General features: G+C 29.8%; 1 protein-coding gene across 4 annotated transcripts in view; it reads left to right on the top strand.

The window, feature by feature from the left end:
- Positions 1–20,157, top strand: part of LOC129959499 (rho GTPase-activating protein 7-like) — a 328,073-nt gene that overhangs the window by 115,415 nt on the left and 192,501 nt on the right. The window contains exon 1 of one of the 4 annotated variants that reach the window (XM_056072354.1): positions 16,503–16,624. The exons of the other annotated variants lie outside the window; for them this stretch is intronic. The gene's annotated coding sequence lies outside the window, so the exon portion shown is untranslated. Of the gene's footprint in view, positions 1–16,502; positions 16,625–20,157 lie in introns of those variants that run through there. 4 annotated transcript variants of the gene reach the window in all.

Below are 20,157 nucleotides of genomic sequence, written 5' to 3' on the forward strand. Positions count from 1 at the left end.
AATATTTAATTTTATTATGAAGTGACTTAATTCCTTTAACTATGCTGAACATGTTCATATTATTATTTTGCGTCCAACTTGAATATCTCTTTTATGCTTTTCTTTTAAATATTTAACCAATAAAAAAGAGCTCTAATGACATTTTTAATTTCATAAAAATATTCTGCTTTTTCAAAAGCTGATAATTGTTCTCTGGAATATGCTAATGTCTATAAATTAAGGGACAACAACATTTTACAAAAAGTTATTAAAGGCATTCATATAGAATACAAATAAACCTAAAGAAAAAAAAATCGAATATAAAATAATAACAAATTTTTAAAAATATATAGGGTATAATAAGAAAACATAAAAATTGGATTTTTAATCATATGCATGGTACCTTCGTTCATCTAAAGCTCTTTTCCTGTGCTGAATTTGATTTCTTCTTGTAGTATTTTTAATATGTCAACTTTATTGTATATATAGCACTTAGGAGCACCCATAATTTTTTTATTTATACCATCGATTACGTTAAAAATGTGTTGCTATCCCAAAGAAAATGAATGTGAAAATGTCATAATAATCCGATTGCATGCTTTGAAGTTTAATCGGAAGTTGGAAGGAAACATTTTTAGAAACAACATCGTAATGTACATATTATACCTCAGTATAAGTTCTTTTTACCTTGTATGCAAAATCTTTATTTTTAGACATTTTAAATGATTGTTATTCTCAACGTGTCTCTGAAATCAAAATGTTATTCTGTGTAGTTAACGTTCTTTGATCATTTTTATCGGTTTATAGTATTTCATCAAAGCAATAACTTTTGAACTTTTGCTGACCGTGACCAGTGTTTTGCTTCAAAAAATAAAATATCGATTCTATTTTTGCCAAAAATATTTCTCACCCTACCAACAATTTACGTACGCATGAGAAAATAAAATTCCCAAATGAAAACGTAATTGAAATATTTTGAATTACTCTCTTAAGGACGTAACCGAGTGCATTGATTGCGCGTTAGTATGTGTACATACGACAATAAAAAATAATTTGGTGTTTAAAGATTAAGATACTTTTTGCCTACAATACGTTAAGCGGTTCTTTGATGTCTGTTCATTTTACCGATAGTTGCTGGAAGTTCTAGATCGACGTCCACAAGTGAGAGTGGTCCTACAATGGGTCAGATGGCAGATTTACGACCCTATCCGTAAAGGCAACGGACCATCGGAACGGGGCTTCTTGATCCTATTAGAGATCGTAATGCACAATTGCGTTAGACTTTATTGTGAAACGTTTTCTAAGTCATCTCGTTTACATTAATCTGTTTCGAAATATGTAAATTTAAATATATTAGTTATACTGGTCAATTTCTTTTTGAACAAGTTTTAAAATTTTTGGAGCTTTTAGATTTAATTTTCCACTTTTGAGGAATATAGATATTTTTTTAATGACATGAAGACAGAAATAATTTCAGAATATATTATCAGTCCTGCTTTAAAATTATTTGTTCTGTGTTTTTTCCAGTTTGGGCTGAAGAGTTTAGTTTAAAAGCTGATTTAATGTCCTTAGTGTTCTTACTCTTTCGTAAATTCTGAAATACAGCAATAATCTTTATTAGACATTTTAAGAATCAACTCTTCTGTGTTATTCTGGTTTGACTTGAATTAAGTTTAAAAACTTATTTAATGAAAAACACATTTTTTTTTTTAAAGCTGAACTCGTCATTTTTCTAGACGAATTATCGTCCAATTTTGATAAATTTATTTATTTATTTTGTAAAAATTAATTTCTAGTTTCTTTGAAACCTTGAAACCTTGTCTTCTAATATTATAAAACAGTATTATTCATATTTCTTTCTGTTGTAATATAATTTTGTATTATTATTTTTGAGCCTATTTTTATCTTTTCTGGATTAATTTCCGTAAGCTTTTGATAACTTGAAACATTACAAAGAATGCAACGATCTTCTTAATTATATTAGCCGAAATAACTTTATTACAAGACGAGAATATTTTTACATTATCCACGTTATGAGTTAAGTACATTTTGATTTTGCACAGTTGCGCTTATTACTGAGCAATTCCTTTTTAAGCCATCAGTTTGTCAAATGAATTTTCTTTCGCTTTTGGTAAGCCGTTGGGAGAGCGAGTTTGTAAACAGGTGCGTCGGGATTGACAAGTAGATAATTTTTGCATCAAATCACTCAGGATTAAGATATGTCTTGAGCATGTGCAGCTCCTTGAAGAAAGACGGGTCAGAGAGTACAGATGCCTTACTTCACCTTTGACTTCTCCCCTCTTGCGTCAGCCTTTTTCATTTTTTTTTTTAACGTTTTTCTGGTGGGGGCACGTTCCTCCACTTATTTTGACAAGGAACATCAATAATTGAAAGAATGCCCAATATTTTTAATGAAGAATGTAGATAAACATCCTTTGAGGTTTCCAGAGTAATTAATTTTCGGAGGTTGTTAGACTACAGAAAGAAACTACAGATTTTCTATTGGAATAAATGTTCCTTTCTGACAGTAAAAAATATTTTTGTTGCATGTTTAAGAAGACTTGGAAGACTTCGTTGCTTTAAAATTAGGTCTTCATTCGCCTCTCTCGAGTGCTTCTGAATTAAGACAAAAACAAAAAAAGTACATTAAATTAATGGTAAGTATAAAAAATTATTTCATACAGTTATATGCGCATACGCACATGTGATAAATTTTTATGAGCTAAATGTTGTAATTATTTTTTTATAGCAATTGTTTTCGAATTTATTTTGCCGAATGATAGTTTCGAAACGACAGATAATTGTGTGAAAGAAAGATGGACGCTTTGTGGTTTTGTTTGGGTTATTTACGTGGCGCTAGAGTTAATTTTGACTTCCTGCCCCAACTCAGTGTTAGAATATAAAAATATAGATAAAAAAAATTGTAAGTTTAATAAACTTCATTAAATCGAAAAAATAAAGTGTGCGGAAGGCTGAATTTTATTAATTTTGAACAGTTTAAGTGTAGTCAAAAGAGGAATAATGAAGCTACTTTTGATTTTTTAATAGGTTTTAAAAGCTTACCATAATAAATTTTGAAAAGCAGCTCTCTCAGATTGTACTAAAAAAATATGAACATTGTAAGGTGGACGTTCATTAAAAATATAAGAAACAAACGGAATGATTGCATATTGAACGTATATATAGGTTTCGATGATAAGATAGTTGTAGCAAATGTCTTCCTAATTGATGTTATAAATAAAAGAATAAATTTCTGATCAAGCTTGTTTTGATTATTACTTTCTTTCAATGTTGATTTCCGCTCTTTTGCTTCTGTCTTTCATGAAAAGTATCCTGTTAATATGGTCTCGATGCATAACTTTAAATAGAATAATATTTGCTGTAACAAAAGCCTGAGAAAGAGGCTTAAATATATAAATATACAAAGTATAAAAATTTTAGATGCCCTTTCCTTTATTTTTTCTCCCATAGATATATAAAAATCTTTACATCCTTCTGATGATCAAAGTTTGGAAACAACTTTTATATTGTTAAAAATTTATTTTGTAACGTTTATAATAATGCGTTCGAAATTGTAAGTGGAATTCTTCACTTTCTGTTTTCTGACTTTTATCTCAAAATTTTTCACTTAGTTTTATCTTTGCTGCTCAAAAAGACCTGAAAAACTATATGTAGATTATTAATAAATTAAAATGGCACGAAATATATAAAAACATTGGAAACAGGTTTCAGATTTTCATTTAACACTCAGTTTTTTAAAAAAAATATTATCCTTATTTTCAATTTAATGTTACTTTGTTATTTATTTTCGTTAAGAAATATCTATGAAGTGTCATACGATAGTGTGAGACGATTTTTATCCTGCAAAACGAAAAAGTTTGCAAGGAATTCGATTCCAATTACTATAATTAACTCAGATTCATTAACACGCTTTCTTAACTATGCATTCTTTGGGTGTAACTTGTATTATATGCAAGCCTTCAACAATCCTTCCGAAGCACTGACTTATTGTTGTCGTTTTGGATAGGTAGGTCATTTGTACTTTTGACATAAAGATCAAGGCTTAGAATTTTGAATCTTTTTTAAAAGGTGGAGCGAGAAATACTTTTTTTTTTTTTTTGAAGATTATCCGTAAGTATGGCTGAAATATCCTCGTTCTGCCCTTAATCCGATTCTTCTTTGAGTGTCAGTTTGGTAGGTGCAGTGATATGGAATTGCAGGATTTGTAATAGATGTCGAAACATTAGCTTGTGTTATGATTTCTGCAACCTTAATAGATTTTATATCTTCTTAAATAAATAAAGATGAACATTATGTTTATCTTTCTTGTTATTATAGGATAATCATTCCGTTGAGTCAGATTCCACCTTTAAGTGATATTCGTGGCTTGTTTAAGAAATAAAAAAACTTGTAAAAGGATCTGGATTTTTATTTAATCTTGTGAAGTTATTTTATATAATTTTATTTTGAAAAATGAAATTGTTCGTGTAACTTCAATGGTAGTATTTTTTCACAGAGCATGTTAGTGGGCGAACGCTTCGACTATATCAAGGAAGTGTATTACAATAGAAGTTAAAAATATTGTTGACAAGATTATGAAATAATATTGCTCTTAAAAATGACTAACTCTAAGCTTTTGCGATTTTATTTGTCTAAGAATGCGAAGATAAAAATAAAGCAATTTTTCATGAGAAATAAACAAAATGTCGAGACTGATTGAAAAATTTCTGTAGTGAAACTAAACAAATATTATATTTTTTAATTCAATTTTTACTATTTTCTTCCATTTATATCATTAAAAAAGTAAATAAATAAACAAAATTTATGTAAAGTGAAATATAAAAATTCCTTTTGAATATTTGTGTATACATTTCTGCAGGGCGTAAGATTTGTAATTTCAATTTCTTCGTGTTCTTCACGAAAAAATTAAAAGAATTGATTTCTTCGTGTTCTTTGCTTATCTTTTCTCTAATTCCAATAGAATCTTTCAGAAAGTTAAATAGATAGAATAAAAGATAATTGAAAATTATGTTTCTAGTATAATACTGAATTTTTTTATTGGGATATATAATATCATCATATAACACAAAGTATCCATGAGATATTAATATTCTAGAATATGCTTGAGTTAACTTTACAGTTTATAAAATTATTTGCTGATGTAAAGTAAGCTGTATTTTACTAATTATTGAAAGAACGTGAGAAATTTTTGCTGGAAGAAAGTTAATCCTTATTGATACAGCTCGCGATATCTAATTTTCTATCAGAACACGAGAATGTAAACGTGATTACTTTATGATGAATTTAATCATGAATGAAATCTCTCTCGAGTTATTTTATGGTGGTGAAAGTAAACCGTTTACTGATATCAGATTTCGTGAACTGTTACATTTGTCTATGGGTAGCAGCATCTGATGCACTATTTACTAAGCATATTTACTGTGCGAAAACTCCTTTTTGAATGGATGCCTCAGTTTACTTCTCCGCGGATCTGCTTTGAAACACATTCTAATGTGTTGCAATCTTTCGTAGCCCTAGGCTCTGAAGATTTGAATAAATCTTTATTTTTCATTTTGTATCATTTCATCAACCTCTCCTTAACGAATTTCTCGTCATTTAATTTATGAACTGAAGGTTGCATCCTTTTCTCTGATGCTCTCTTTATACGATAGTGGTCACCTCTAGTTACATCATCAGCCTATCTTCCCTTCCCACAAAAGAACAAAAAAAAAAAAAAAAAAAAAAAAAGGTTGACTAGAAAAATATTACCTGGTATTAAGAAGGTACTGATAAAGAAAAATAAAAATGAAGCGACATCATTTATTTTTCAAAGGTCACCGCTCTTCAAGCGTAGTGTCTTTTTCTCCCTTTAACCTCTCTTCTAACCTGAGATACAATTGTTTAGCCGCCAACTGAAATGGATTACTTTATCCTGATAAAGGTATCTTTGGTGAAGTGTAACAGATGTGCGTTAGTTACGATAGGGCGCTGTGCTTTTGGGTTGTCCTTTTTCATCGCCCAAACCGTCATTTCATTCCTTTTATCACGCCCTCAGCTGAGAAAGACTAAAGAAAGCTAGCAGATAAAGTCGTAATTAAATACTGAATACATATGATTAATGTCTCAGCTAACGATCTTATCGATTGTTATGTCTTACTTCATCCGTGGATTTCAGCACTCGCGCTTCGTCCGAAGTCAGAACTCGTTTGGGAGGCCGTCTTTTTGGATTTCGTGAAAGATTTGGTCATTTTCTGATTTTTTTTATTATTCATTTGAAATAGTAGGAAATAGAAAAATGTTCATCCGAGGAAGTAAATTTTTAAACTTTTTATTGGCGAATATTTTCTGTATGAACAAATATATTTCTGTGCTGGTGCGCATGCGTAGATGAAAGAGAGGAAAATCAGATGATTTATCATTGGGTATTACTTATTTGTTCAAAAAAAAGTATGACTATCTTATTGAATGTAGAGCTTGCGATATAAATATTGTCATTTACTAAATTTCTTAATCATAAAAAAGTAACTGAATTGGAGATGTGACAATTGTAGCTCTGTTTGATCATATAATAGTATTTTAATCTTGTATCTAATCATATTTAGTGTCTCCGGTTTTTGATGGTTAACGTAATCATTTTCTTGGTTTTATTTAGGGAATAAATATTTATGTTTGAAATGTAATAATGTGCAAAAATGATTTAAAATCATGATAGAAATGATTTGTAAAAATGACTCTACCATATAATAATGGTTAATTTATATCATATTTAGATTAACTTTCTTTTTATTGATTAATATTTATTTACAACATTTTACAACATCTGTTGATTCTGAGTTAAAATGTTTCTGCTAGCTGTAGTTTTCATCTTATGTATATGACTGTAGTATATCAAAATATTCATACCTCTTAAAGACTTATATGACACTTTTTGAAGCTTATAATTTATTTAAGTGTCAAATTCATTTTATAAATGTGTTTGTTGTCTCTGGTGCCTATTTCTTCATCTCTTAGTGTAACTGGCACACTTTATGGGATAACTTTTAAACTTAGACATAATAATGAGAAATGCTTTTTTGTTTAAAAAAACATGGAGTATTCTTTCATTATTTAAAGATATTTCAATGTTAGTTTCATGAATAAAAGATAGAAATTTCGTATTTTTTATTGCTGTTGTAAATGAGAGATAAGCTTTCTACCTCACTGCTAAATTAGAGGGTTTCATATTCTTTCCACTGCTTTATAACGAGACAGTTTTTTTAATATCATCTGATCCTTTTCTATGCGAATGCACGCGCGTATGTTCATTTGTAAAATGTAATAACTTTTGCTCATGTCTTCAGTAAACACTATACTCTAAAACACACTATTTTCAGAGACAGACATAAGTTGTACGCATGTAATCAAACGTTCTTAAAAAGAATAAAAGTATTAAAAATATTAAGATAATTTTTCTCGCTAAATTAAACTGTAAAATTTAAAAAATAACTTATTGTAGCTTGAAAATACTAATCTTAGAACTTAAAAAAATGATTTTTGTAGGATGTGCTGCATCTCCATTGGGCCAACCGCTACCGCCAGGAAGATTATTCACTATTTGTTTTTGTATCTGATCCCATTCAGAAACCGACTCGGAAAAACTCAGTGTCTGCTTCAGTCAACCTGTAATAGAGTCGTGAAATTTTCGAGTTTTGTGGCTGTCGTGACAGTATTTGTTTCACACTGAGTTATCTTTTCTACGGACAGTCAAAAGTTAAACAGAAGAGGCCGCAAAATATAGCAAAAAAAAAAAAAAAAAAAAAAAAACCGAATGCCTATATTATTCAGCTTAGTGACATAGAGTGAGATAATTTCGAGAGGCTTTCCGAACAATCCTTGGATTGTTTTATCTTATCGCGTTGAATGTTTGGATACTCCTAAAAATGCTTCGATACGGGATATCTTTTCATTTGGATTCTTAGCTGAAAGCTCGGGTTTCAGCTCCTTTTAGTGACGCTCTGTTTGCGAGGAATACGTTGATTTAATTGTTATTTGAGCCTCTACTTCAAGCATTACTCAGTAAGCTTCTGAAAAAAGAAAAAATTTTTAGTTAAATTTTCCAAGCACATGTTTTATTCTTTGTTTTCTCAAATAAATTAGCAGTTACATTTGTAATATGATCTTGAGTTTAAAATTTCTGTCCATAAAGATATTGCTTAATGAAAGACCTCTTAAATTATGAAACTGAAATATGAAAATTTGCAATAGTTTTGATAGCTTTTGATTTTGTTAAATTCACAATTTTGGTAGACAAGGATTGGGAAACGATATATCAAGATTAGGACTTCTCATCAAAATATTTATATTCAAAGAATTTTGATTTCACGCTAATTGATGTTTCATTTGTTTGCTTTATTTTTTTATGTTAAATAAATTGGAGTGAAAAAAAATTTGTTCTTCGATTAAACGTTTTGACGTTAAAATTTTTAACATAAGTAAATAAAGCGTAAATAGTTCTGGATTAACATATTACAGTAGAATATGGCTAATCCGAACGTTTATTTTTATTCGATTCGTTGATAATTTAAATTTTTTTTTCTAGTTTCTAGAATTTCCTATTTGCATTCATTTAAAATATCGCCAGCAATTTTATTTAGTTTTGGTTAATCCCATATCAAAATTAAAAACTGCTTTTCTTTTTCAATTATTTCCGGTAGTAATTACGTCCTTATATTGTGCATGAGTTATACTAAACATTTTTTTTAAAGATCTGTTATTCGTTTCGGGGAATTTAATGCTGTACATTGTATTCAATTGAAGTAAAAATCTTGCGTTTTTTTCCTTGATCGTATACGAAAGAGTTCGTATATAGAGAGAAAGTATTGCAATCGTTAAAAAATTCGAATTGGAGCGTTTGATGAATCTCCTTGTTTCAGATCTCTCTGAGTTTCAAAAACATATTTTTGGAAATATGTCTGTCTCTCTGCGAACACGATAACTTAAAAAGCGCTTTGAGCTAGATGGATGAAATTTAATATGCGGGTATGAGATTTATGTTAATTTTGTACGAAATTTATTCATAGGAAGTCTGCCTGTGCCATAGACTAAAAACGCATTTTTGAAATTATGTTTGTCTGACCGTGAGCACGATTACTCAGATTTCAGCTAGGCGGATGAAATTTGGTACATGGAGACACCATATTAGTAGATTTCTGTCAAATTTTGAATGGAATTCATTTAAATTAAGCATGTTTGTCCGAACACAATTATTACAAAATGTAAAGAGAGAGATAGGTCAAATTTCGTACACGTTTAGCATCTAAGATACAAATTCTAAGTAAATTTTGAATCAAATCTGTCAAAGGGTTGATCCTCTGTCGTCTGTACTTTTGCAAGCATTAAACTCAAACGCTTAAATGAATGCAATTTCTATGTGACTCCAATTGTAGTTCGTGTCAAATTTTGGATCGGAAAAATAGGCGTCCAAATTACATATTCGCACGATAGATTTAGTAGAAATGTTAGATTCACATCATCGCTACTACTGTTGGCCAATGCCATCCATGCAAGGCCCACCCACGGCTCATAATCTTATGCGGAAATTGGGGGAATAAAACCTTTATGCGAGGGTCCGAGAAAATTTTTAGTTTATTGAATGTTAGTTTAATAGTTAATTAATAGTTAGTAATAGAAAGGAAACGTTTTAGTAGTTATTTAATTAAATTATTTTTCAAATTATTAGTAAAAAGTATTAGTTTTAAAAATATATCTTAATTTCTATTTTTAGCTCAAAAAACTTTTCCTTTCCTCTTGCTGTATTAATTTTGAAATTCAGTTTTCTTGAATTCAGATATTTAGAAAAATCAAATTTTTATCCGTCAGCTTTAAAATGACCCATGTTACATTTTATATACAATTTTAATATTGATATGTAATTTTAATATTTATATATAATTTTAATATTGATATGTAATTTTAATATTTATATATAATTTTAATATTGACACTTATTTATGGAGATTTTTCTGTTTATTAGGTCTTTTTGGGAAGGGAAACTTACTTTTACACCTTATATTTTTATACGATTTTTTATTCTGTGTTTCTGGATTGCATATATTTCTTTGACTCTCATCGAGTGCTTTTTATTTTATATTATATTTAGTTTGCTCATGATGATATGATCGAAAAAATAACACTCTTCCCAAATTTAATAAATTTCTCTGAAGCAATCTGTCCGTCTTTATGTTAGTGTTATGACCAGGACAACATGCTTCAATTTTATGATCCCCACGCTCCACTCTTCTCATTAGATAATAACAGCTGTGGTAGGGAAATGTTTTTCATCTTTTTTTTTTGTGTGTGTGTATCTCCTTTTAGTCAAAGGCCTCAGTTGTCAACTGACTGCAAAGTTTGACACTTGAGTTCAAGACGAGCATTCGTTATGAAATTTATCACTTTTCCACGTCTTTTTTCTTCCGTTCCGTTGAAAGAATTATTTTTGATGGTGATTAAGGGCCTGATGTGAATAGCTGAAGCTATCTGAGGTTCCTGCTGATTAGTGTGGCTGTGGATCGCTCATTCTTGACTTCATACAAACAAGCCCCCTCGTCTTCATGGAACAAACCCGACTGTTGTAGTATAAACGGGCTAAAGGTTTCTTTTTATGGCATTCCATAGTGACTTCGCAATATTCTGGCCCGAATTTTCCACTTTTATCACTCTGTGGAATGCATTGACATTTTGAAGAGTTAATGTAAAGCTTCTTTAATTTTCCGATTTCTACTTTCTCGAATATTTATTTATTATCTGTTAACCTCTGCTTTTAAAAGTAAATGAAAAGATACTTTATTTCCGAGTTATTAATCTGTAGTTATGAAAGGATTGAGTTATCTGTAAGGAAAGATCGTCTGCAGTTTTGTTGGCAACACGCTTAATTTGCTGTTTGTAGTTTTGTTTGCGTCGAGTTTGAATTGGTTCTTCATTGCGCTGGAGTAACCTGTGACCCTGGTCACGTACTTCATTGCTCCACTTTCGGAACGTGCCTTTCACCTAACGAACGACCGAGAAGATTTTATTTCATATTTTCGTTTATTTGCTTGAATTTAGAATTTTACTTCGTATCCTGTGTAAGTAGCTTGATTATATTAGAATACGAATTCTTAAATTTTTTCCACTTTCGACCCATTTTCGAGCAAAAGAATTTTCGCTCGAAAAAATTTCACTGCCTCAAACTAGATTTAAAAATAAAGACAGCGAAAGTAATGATGAAAAGATAGAAAAGTGGTTAAATATTTTCAGATGGGAACTTTATATGCAACTGTTCAAATAAAATAGTTCAACAATTCAAATATTATTCAAATAAAATTTAATAAAAAAGGCAAATAGGATAGCACGTTAATTCTGCGACAGGTTTTGCGACTCACACTCGTGCATTATTTTAGGAATCATTTTATTTTTAATTACGATCAAGACATTCAGAAACATTATTATCCTGTACAATAATTATATTAAATCTGTTAATTGCCTGAAGGGTCCGTTAACTCTTAAATGGATCAATATTGCAACGCATTCCCAAAAGAGAAGGCATCATCTAATTCAGCAATAAAAAAAAACAAAAAAACTTAATAGTCAAAGGATTTAAAAATTTAATATACCTCCCTCCATTCGAAGTCGTGATTTAGAGCTATATTGCTTTTATTTTAGAGTAATCAACCCAAAATTTCTATTATTTTTTATGCAAAAGTTGAATTTTGTTTTTCACATGTATTTCGAATGAAGCAATTTGATATCGAACTGATATCTTACACGCAGATGGGCCGTCGAATGGCACATAGATAAATGGAAGCTTCGGAGTTTACCAATGCGGAGCAAATATTGCTATTCACAGTTGCGTGTATAATTCGAAAAATTACCATTCTTTCGTTTCTTTTCTCCTCCCCTCCCTCTTCGGTGGAGAGAAGAGATAGGGGCCGCAGCTCCCTGTCTAGGTCGATGTTAGTGAGGTTGTCTCAAATATATATTTCTATTCTACAAGATGTACATTTTAATAGTTTTATTTGTGATGCCTGTTCACATAAAATGTCACTTAAATTGCTATTAACTATTCTAGCCCAATCCGTCAAAAAAGTATTTGAATGCTATTCGTTATTCAAAAACTTATGATCGTACTATAAAACTGTAACCGTAAATGCTTGTTGTTGTAGAAATATGTCTTTTATAAGAGTATAAAATATTTTTTCTTTAAAGCAGTCATCTTATTTAGATTTACACAAATTCAATTTTTTCAAATATCAACAAAAAATTTCAAATACATATCTAAAATCTCCAGATTAAAATGGCTCAAATATAGATTAGTATAGTGTTTTGTAATTTTTAATACGCAGTTAATAAGTTATAGACAATTAAAAATTTAAAATTCGCCATGTTTGAAGAAGATTTCTTTCCTTCCTTTTTTCCCCAATATATTTTGAGATATTAAGAACTTTTAGCTGCTATTCTAGTTTAACATTAAAACACTTAATAAGTAAGATAAAAATTACATTTGAAAATTATAAATTTTATTAATTTCTAAATTCATAAATTAAAAATTTTTTAAGGAACAACAGAAACTTTTTGGTTTCAATCAGTGGATCAAGGTTTAAATTTTCAAACTTAATTCATTAAACCGGCTTCAAACTTAATTCATTTCTCTCAAGTAATTTTCAAAAGAAATGACAACGACCAAGCGCTTTTAAAATCGTATGGTTTTCTCTTTCTTTGACAACTTTACAAAAGAATTATCTGAAGAAGATAGAAAACAAAGCATATCTTGCAATCTTTTTTATGATTTTAAAATAAATGTAAAGTTTTAAAAAAATGTAAAGTTGAGGATATAAATATATGTAACAAATTCTACTTCGTTTGTATTTCTAGTGAAATTATGCTTGAATTTCTAAAAACACAAATGGAAGCTGATAACAGCTGTAGAAATGTTTTGTGAGATTTTTTATTAGGAAAAAATGTTTACTAGCAAAATTTTGTGCCAGTTATGAAAAAATGCATGGTTGAACTTAATGAATATAATAAAGTAGCAACTTCTTGAATGTGAATAATGCAATGTCACTAGACTTCTATAAAGTAATTTTAAAAAAAGAAAAAAAAGCTTGAAAATGTTCCGTTAAATTAATTGTTATTATTTAATAGTCTCTAAATAAAGAGATTAGTTAAAAAGTTAATTAAAGGTATTCTTTTAAAGAATTCAAAATATCTTTTAAAGAAGCCTTGAATTCTAAGATCTGTAGCATTGCGCTATTTTTTTGTTCCAATTATGAAGGAATGTTTGAAAAAATTAAGCTTTTTTTTTAAATTTTTATTTTTTTAGTTGCTCCACAGTATTTTCAGTTGAAGCTTTTTTTATGTAATGTTATTTACTGAACTTATCTAGGATCCTTGGTTATTTTATACGATGTATGTATGCCTCGAGAATACTATTTAACTATTATTATTATTGTAAATAAACATTTAGCTAAAACCATGCATTTGGAATTCTTTTTAAATCTTGTTTCATCTTTCCTAACGATATTAATCTTTCTTACTGCAAAGTTACTGAATCAGTGACAGAAACGGAAACTTGATTTAAAGAAAGTGGTAATAGAGTATATTGTTCGTTACTTTTACATGGATTAAAACGCCATTTTTTTTTCTTTTCAATCTCCGATAATTTTGAATCGTTTTTCTTTGAAATTTGAAAATTTAAAAGTGATGCAAGTATAAATATGAAGATGGCCCATTATGCGAATGTAGTCGACATATTTTTAAAGGGGGCATTCTATCCAGTTGAACAACACATTTCTTTGAATTCATTGCGGGCAATAAAAGAATTCTTCGGATACATTTTTGATGAATTGTATAATCCAAGTTGCCAAGCTTTTAATAGTAACGTCATTTAACGATACTATTTCATCAATAGCATTGTTCAGAGATCAAGAACTATTGATTTAATGAACTGCATTAAAAATCATGCATATTGCTATATTCCGTTTTTGTAATTTAAAAACATTTATATATCATTTCATTTTAAAGGTGTAAGTTCAAGGGAAAACAAACAAACCCTATGTCTTTTTGAATTTTTGCCGTCTATGATTTCAGATTCCAGCCCCGCTTCTCCCTCCCCCCTTTTTTGTTATTATTCTATCAGTATTGATCAATTACATTAACCTTAGTGAAATGACGCCATTCACTCGCTCTCCTCTTCCCTTCTTCGGTGTAAAATAACGGCTATTTACTTTATACGTAGTAACAACTGAGGATCATAAATCCTACTTAAATTAAACTTTCAAATTTTAATAGTGAATTCATTAAACACTTTATATCGATGTAACTAGAAGATAAATCTATTTGACAGTTTAAAACATCCTAATCCGCTTTGCATAGTTAAAGATTAAATTAGTAAAGTACAATGATCAATTTAAGGAGAGCAGCTCCTGCAGATTTTGTACGTGATTTGTGTCCTGAGTAAGTTACTATCTTATCGGGCCTTTCTTTCCTTTGTTTTTAAGTATGTCATTGATTAAATAGCAATTTCGATATTCAGTCATCAAAATTTCTTAAGGCGAAATTCTGAAACAGTTTGAGGTTTGATATTCTCTTAATAGTAATTATTTCATGCAAATAAATCGGTTCATTGAATCAACTAGTTCTGCTATTTACTTTCCTGTTATTCTTGTGTGTATGGGAAGTGCTTTTAAGTTGGTTTTAATTTTTACCTTAACAATATAAGAATTGTCTGCAATTCAATCAATATCACAAAATAAATAATTTAAATAACTCATTTAAAGCCTTTCAGTGGTTTTAATTACCAAATGAGCTAATTACTTGAATTATCATCAGTTTTGTGAACTCAAATATAGAAATAGAATATTAATTTTTACATATCATAAAATCACACAATTTTTATTAATTACACGGAATTCTTTATTTGTCGAGGTTATAATACTTAATAAACTATCTTTAAGAAACAAAACTCTTGGGTGTTTGAAATGAAATTCCCAGTTGATAAATTGAATCCCAGACAAGAAGCTTTTCTTATAACTAGTCTGTTAGCGTCTCATGGGAATAAATTACACATGTTGGCTGAGTAGAATAAAAAATAAAATGTTATCTATGTTCTGAAACTTCGTATCTACCGATATCAATTCGAATTATTATACTTGTTTTTAACAATCCTTGCTTTACATGGTATACGAATGGAATTCATTTAACAAATATCGCTGTTGGATATTCTAAGATTTTTTTCCTTCTAAATAAATAGGGAAATGTATTAGAAGCTACGCGTTTTTCTCCGTGCTATTAGATGAACTACACTTTTGGGTTGTGTAAACCCATGAAACTTCAAGCAGAATTCTCTAATTAATTTTAAAGAAAATAGCACGTCTTTTTCGCATAGAAATTAAAACTACAGTATTGGTATTTCGTTACTTTTCAGTACGATTTATTATAAAATATTAGACATTAAGAGTCTAATATTAATATTTCCGGTTTGGAACCATTCCATATTTTAAATATCAGACCTATACACTATTTGACGACCTTGTGAATTCACAGATTCAAAGAATAGTAAAGAACGAGTGATAGACTTGCTTTGTTGAAAAATAAAACATTATTTATGCTGTGCTAGATGGTAAGACACCAAATAGTAATTAAAATAAACAATTTTGTCACTTTTCTCAAAATCAAATATCGGAAGTGTCTTTTTTTTAAGTCAATCTATGATTGACTTACTTTTGGATTACTTTTGGTTACTTAAGGAGTCTTACTTTTGGATTTTTAAGTCTTACTTTTGGATTTTATAATTACTTGAACAAAAATAAAATTTGATTACTTGCATGAAGTACTGAATTGACTTAATCAAAAACCTTCTAATTCTTGAAAATAAGATGTTTAATGAATTATGTTAATGCATTCAGAATATCTGCTTAGAAACCGAGGAATTTTCTTTTCAACGTGGTGGGAAGGGGATTCAGTGTACAAACTGCGCCTTTAACTGAGTAGAACCTTTCATTAAAATGCTAAGCAAGAGTATTTTGCTATCGCAAATATTTCCTTCTCAAAACTTATTTAAGACTTACATAGAATTTATGCTTGCTTATCTTTTGTGTAGTGCTTTTGTGTTGAACTCCTGGATAAAAGCATTTTAAAATGATCTCCCTTTTGATAATTGATTTCATTCAATAAATGTACTGACTTTTTTCACCACCTTTTATTTTAGAGATTTCATTTGCAGCATGAATGAGATACAATATGAAACGTGATGCTGTTTTTATTTGATCTCTTAGGAAACCTACCTTGCATGTTCGGATAACATTATCAGTATCAAAACTGTTATCACAAATGTCGCCATGCTATCAAATTTTGTCTTTTAGATGCCAAGATTTTACTGCGAAACGTGGAGTTAGATTTCTTGAGTAAACAGTATCATTTTTGTTTTTGTTTGTTTTTTATATGTGATTATCTTCCTACCCGCCGCAGATCAACAAGTAATTCGGGACTATTTTGTAAGTATCGCAACCGAAACGAAGTCGTATGTATTTTCTCTGAATGAAAATATATGGATTGGAAGTTTTTGCAAAAGTTATTCTTATGCTAAGATGCAATGTTCCTTAATATAAAGAAAGTGGACTGGTGAAAAATAGTAAGTGAATTTATTTATAAGAGGTTAAAGTATTTTTTAGAAACACCTTTTTAATCAATCTGTGGTGTAAATTTAAAATAGAGTTTAGTTGTTTATTATTAATACTTATTTTTTCAAGCGGAAATGCTTTATACTAATTTTACTGTTAAAAAGATATATGAATCGGTGAGATCTTAACATGTGAAACAAAGTAAAAAAATTATCGGGGCATTATTACTTTTTTCTCTGTCGTATGGTTTATCATATAAGTTATGTACTGATTGGAAAGCAAAAAAATACTTTACATTTAGCATGAATTAAATGAAGCATTTCCGTTTTATTCTACTGGAGGAAATCTCATGTGCACGTAAATAAATAAATAAATAAAAGTCGCTCATAATCAAATGGCAGTTGACGCTATATGCGTGTACTTTTGCTTGAGGTTCTGAACTGATTTTTTTTTTTTTTTTTTTGTATAAATTCATCGAATTGATTCAAGAGTTGATTCGATATGTGTGAGATTTCAAAAATTTAATCCAGTCCTAAATTGGGCTTTTTTTGAGAGAGAGATGTATAAATTGAACTGCTCTGAAGACAGCGCCGTCAGTATAAGAAAGGGCTGTTATTTTTATCGCTTGTTGTTGATTTTTTAAAAGTTTTTTTAAACGCCTTTCATTTGGTGAAAAGTTTACGCCTTTCATTTGGTGAAAAGTTTACGCTTTTCATTTGGTGAAAAGTTAAAGTATCGCGTTATGCATATTTTAAGGCAAATGCCGCATTTATATTTGAAAGTCATGTAGTTGAAGGATTGATTTTTAGGGAACATTTTTTCTTAAAAGGGGCTTACTAATGATAACGATGGAGTGTAAATGAATCGGACATTGTTTTGCTACGAATACTGAACTTGACAACAACACAGGCAGGTTTCTTAAACTAAGATAACTATCCTATGAGGGTGTTTTCTGAGAAAAAAGAAACTTCCATCACTTTTAGTAAACTTTGACAATTTTTTCAAAGTTCACGAGTTAATTAGCAAAGTTTATAAAAAGAATTTTATTTTATTAGATTACTAACAGAGAAACAAAATTGTTGTTTAATTTTTGTTATGGTATCTTCTATTAGTTATTGCCTAATATTTAAGAGATTTGTACGTACTGCAGTGTTAAATTAACGCCAGTTTTTGATTCATTATGAAAAAAAAAAATTGCTTACCCAAAACTAAATATCTTTTTTTTTTGCTTTAATATTCAGCAAAATTATTATTAATTAATAATAATTTGTTGAATATCCTTTTATCAATTATCGTATTTTATAAATGAATAAATCGACAAATTTAGTCAATTTCTTTTGAATCCAACAGAAATATATTTATGTTGCCCTTACTGTGAAGGTCAAGAGAAATTCTTTTGATAATAGGAAAGTGGTCGATTGAAAAAGACGCAAAAGATGGAACCGTTGTGTTTTCGCTATTTAGTTCATTACGAAATCAATTTAAATCCCTAAGGGAATCGAATACATTTGGATAGTATTTCTTGTTTCCGACTTTCTCTGTTTTTATTGGCTTTTATTTAACTTATTCTAGAGTACATCTGCACTAGATATCTGAAGTTTTGTATTTGTGGGTTTCTAATGTCAAAAAATATTTTGAGAATTTAATTATAATTTAATAAGTTAGTAATTAAATTTTGTTTCCATGCTCAAGGCGCCATCAGGTAGAGAAAGTAAATGAATTTTAAGTTTCAATAATATGTGCAATTATGAATTATGAAATATACTAATAAAAAGTAGAAAATCATTCTAATAAAAGTAGAAAATTAATTTTTAAAATCCAAAATATGGATTTAAAAACAAAATCCTAACGGTTTTAAGCGCTGAAAACTATTAGGTCGGGGAAAAAGAAATTCATTATTTTTTCAGTAGATGACTGTAGTGATCAATATCTGGTCGATCCAACAATTTCAGATTTATGCTCGTTGGAATGACGACATTTTGCACTAAAAAATTCTTTTGCTGTTTTTTGTTTGGACCATTCTGTTGTGAGTTACAAAGCGTTAAAAGTGGGAGTCAACAAAGAGAAAATTCGCTACATTTTACAGTTTTTCTTTGATAAAAGCGAAAATGTAAGCCAGGTGGCTGAAATTATGAATGTGTTTATGGTCCCGATACTGTAACAGCCAATTACGTGCAATTTTGGTTTCGTCGATTTCGTTCAGGTAATTTAAATGTTAAAGTTGCGCCTAACACAGTAGGCCCATCGTCGAAAAAATAACAGGAAGAATCGAAGTTGACAGGCATGTTAGCAGTCTTAACATCTCCCAGGAGCTTAAGTTCGACCATAAAACAGTTTTAAACCATTTGCACAAAGCTGGATTAAGAAAGAAAAGTTTGATGTTTGGGTGCCCCACCAATGAACAGAAAAAAACATGATGGATCGAATTTCCTTCTGCGAAGCCTTGGCCATATGGAAGGAAATCGACTCATTACTTAAAGGAATGGGACTGGGGATGAGAAATGGTTCACATACGACGATATTGTGCGAAAATCGTGGTCAAAGCTCGGTGAAGGATCTCAAACGGTGGCCAAACCCGGACTAACGGCCAGGAAGGTTCAACGGTACATTTGGTGGGACTGAAAACGAATAATTTATTATGAGGTGCTTCCGTATCGCCAAACACTAAATTTGGATCTCTTCTGTCAACAACTGGACCGTTTGAAGCTAGTGAACGACTAGAAACAACCAAAATTGACCAATAGGAAAGCTGTTGTGTTCCATCAGGACAACGCCAGGCCACACGTCTATAGTGACTCGTCAAAAACTCCGGGAGCTTGGGTGAGAAGTTTTGATGTATCCACCATATAATCCAGATCTGGCACTAAGCGATTACCATGTTTTTTCTTGCATTTGAATACTTCCTTGGTGATAAGAAATTAGCATCAAGAGAAGATTGTGAAAATAGATTACTAGAGTTTTTTGCCAATAGGGGCCAAGACTTCTATGAGAGTGACATCATGAAGCTACCTTTAAAATGGCAACAAATTATAGAATAGGACGGTACATATTTGACGAAAATCGGTAATCCGAAACATATTAAATAAAGTCTTGAAATTCACGTCAAAATAATGGATTTCTTTTTTCCCAACCTGATGTAATATAAAAAAATTAAGCCTCAATTGTACAAGAACGAAAATTCATTGCATTCATCAAAAATTATGATGTATTATTAATCTGATTAAAATTCAGGTTTGCATTTGGATATTTCCATAATCTATAAAACAAATAAAAGGGTGTTTTTAAAAACTCTTTTATTTTGGTATTAGGAATATTTGGTTTTTCATTAATGTTTTTCCTGACATTTCGTTCCTATTAAGTGAAAAAGGGACGGTTTTTTTTTTCCTTCGAGCATTCTTTTAATTTTTGAATATGCCAGATAAGGAAAACAAGATATACTGCATCTAACGTATATCGATCTCTTCCACTAAGAATTTTGCATGCATCAGTTATATATTTTGTAACGTTTCTTCTTTTCCCTCACATTGTTAATGGCATCCAGAGC

This window comes from Argiope bruennichi, chromosome X1 (genome assembly GCF_947563725.1).
Source record: "Argiope bruennichi chromosome X1, qqArgBrue1.1, whole genome shotgun sequence".
Taxonomy (NCBI): domain Eukaryota; kingdom Metazoa; phylum Arthropoda; class Arachnida; order Araneae; family Araneidae; genus Argiope; species Argiope bruennichi.